This window comes from Macadamia integrifolia, chromosome 14 (genome assembly GCF_013358625.1).
Source record: "Macadamia integrifolia cultivar HAES 741 chromosome 14, SCU_Mint_v3, whole genome shotgun sequence".
Classification (NCBI taxonomy): Eukaryota; Viridiplantae; Streptophyta; class Magnoliopsida; order Proteales; family Proteaceae; genus Macadamia; species Macadamia integrifolia.
In genome coordinates this window covers 31,300,730-31,303,553 of record NC_056570.1, presented here as the reverse complement: position 1 = coordinate 31,303,553, position 2,824 = coordinate 31,300,730, and the positions used below count along the sequence as shown (strand labels likewise).

Below are 2,824 nucleotides of genomic sequence, written 5' to 3'. Positions count from 1 at the left end.
GGCTTAACTGATACCGATTGATCCATTGGACCCAAGCAATTATAGATCCGCTCTGATTAGGAAACTCCTAGCCCAATCCATTGTGGAATGAATTCTTGCAACCATTACTTTAACACCTTCATGGTTTTGGAAGCACGGACTCCCCCGTAGGAATAGTGCATGTGAGAGTATTCCAAGGGTGAAAGACTGTAGAAGATGTTAGCGGCTGGGACTCCATTGTGTAGTTCTTTATTATAATCTTCATTGGACTAATCTTTAAGCACATGAGAGAGAGTTACGTGATCAATACTTATGGGACTTCTAAACTTATACACAAGTATTCTTCTACTCCCATTGATTATCATATATGGGGTAAATCTATATGTTTGTGTGTTCTTGGTTTAGGGACTACACACATGTTTAATCTTTTATGATTGGTTTATGATTCTTGTATTCTAACATCAATGGGGTTATTCATATGAATCTGTGGTAAAGAATCCCCAACAGAATCTGCTTGACTAGGGTAGTGCCAATGTTCTGGCAATTGCCCTTGGGAACACTGTCTACTTATGGGATGCTTCTGATGGATCTGCATTTGAACTGGTTACAATTGATGACGAGAATGGTCCTATCACCAGTGTCCGCTAGGCTCCCGATGGTAGATACATTGCTGTTGGCTTGAACAATTCTGAGATACAGCTATGGGATTCTTCCTCAAATCGACAGGTACGGGATTTCTCTTAGATTTGGTGGTTATTTTTGGTTCTTCATTATTGTAGGAGTGGTGTTCGGTTAAATGCCTCACTTACTTTTTACCTCTATTACAGTTGAGAACGTTGAGAGGAGGGCACCAATCTCATGTGGGATCTCTTGATTGGAACAATCACATTCTGACCACCAGAGGAATGGATGGTCTTATCATCAACAACGATGTACGAGTGAGGAACCACATTATTGAAACTTACAGGGGACACCACCACCAGGAGGTCTAATGACTAAAATGGTCAGCTTCTGGGCAACAACTGGCCAGTGGAGGCAATGACAATCTTTTGCACATATGGGATCGGGGAATGGCCTCTTCGAATTCTCCAACTCAATGGCTTCACAGGTTGGAAGACCACACAACAGCTGTGAAGGCTCTGGCTTGGTGTCCTTTCCAGAGCAATTTTCTCACCTCTGGTGGGGGTGGAGAAGACAAATGCATAAAATTCTGGAATACACATACTGGTGCATGCTTGAACTCAGTGAATACAGGGTCTCAGGTCTATTCCTTGCTTTGGAGCAAGAATGAGTGAGAGCTTCTGAGCTCTCATGGGTTCACTCAAAACGAGCTAACCCTTTGGAAGTACCTGGCTATGGTTAAACTTGCTGAGCTCACAGGACATACTTCTACAGTTCTATTCATGGCACAGGTAAATAAGAGAGGGACTTATGTGAAACTTGAAAATGGGGGGGACTGTTCATTTTCATTGATTATTTTTCTAACTCTCCACTCATTCACTGCACAGTTGCATCTGCAGCTGCTGATGAAACGCTTAGAATTTGGAATGTATTTGGGGTTCCTGAAGCTGCGAAGCCTTCCCTCAAGACAAACCAGGAGCCATTTTCTAACATAACTTGCATTAGATGAAGGATGGCAGCTTTTCCCCCCTTTCAATGTTTAAAGGTACACTGAAAGAATAATTACAACAAAAACAACAGGATGGCAGCTTCCCCCTTTCAAGTTCAACATATGGAAGCTTCCTTTCCCCTTTCAAGTTCAATAGATGGAAGCTTCCTTTCCTCTTTCAAGTTCAGTGGTGTATTCATGGTGATTGCATTCTCTGCAATCAGGTAGATATTGTAGAAGAGAGAGATGAATATTAGGTCTGTTTAGTAGTACACACAATAGCACAAACAGGAAAAGTCTTTGACTCGTTAGGAAAAGTGGATGATGCCTTTATTCTGTGGTTGGTGGTCATAGGAGAAGGGGAATTTTTTGTAAAATAGAGAGGAGAGGAAAAAAAGCTTGTAACCAACCACCCTATTTCCCCTATTCCCCATTGGCTAAGAGGGGGGGGGGGATTTTTTGTAAAAATACAGAGGAGAGGAAAAAAAAAGCTAAACCCCCTCCCCCCCACCCCATTTCCCCTCTTATAGAGGGGAAAAAAGCTTGTAACCCATGCCATTGCTATTGAAGCTGCTCTCATCCTACTGTGGACATAGGCATTTTGCCAAACCACGTATTTCCTTGCGTTGTGGTTGTTTGATTGTTCTTTCTTTTGTTCTGTTGTGCTTTCTGCATCATGATTAGAGGTTTAGACAAATATGCTAGCCTATGACAAAACTGTATCATTTTTGTATGTCAAAAAACTACAGTGTTTTTCTGTTGTGTGCCTGTGTATGTCAAAAAAATTATTGCCCTTTTCTTATATGATAGTTGCTTCACATGTTGCATATGAATATTTTTTTTCCCTTTCCACAGAAGAGACCACCCATTGTGAGGGGGATGGAAACGGTGTATGTCCAGAGAAAATGGCCTTGCACCCCCTCTTTTTCATGATATAAATTTTCTAGAATAGTGGACATAAAGAAAGCTTGAACCAGCCAAAACCTTGTGAAGAATAAGAAGCCAAACCGACAATAGTTTTTGTGTACTTGGCCATTGTGGTGCTCACCTTTATTTATAATCCAATAAGTAGAGTAGTCTTAGTAGGAAACCTACAACTTGAAAGACATACTTGATTGCTTGTTCTTGTCACCTAGAACTAAGCCTAGAACTAGAATGTGAAAATTACAATTTCAATTGTCTAAACAATAAAAATAAAATACTGAATCAAAAACAAAAGTGCTTGCATTAATTGAA

At 40.7% G+C, this 2,824-nt stretch overlaps 1 pseudogene; it reads left to right on the top strand.

Moving 5' to 3' along the window:
• The first annotated feature begins 369 nt into the window (after nt 1-369).
• On the top strand, nt 370-1,849 carry LOC122061303 (annotated as a pseudogene).
• Nucleotides 1,850-2,824: the final 975 nt, after the last annotated feature.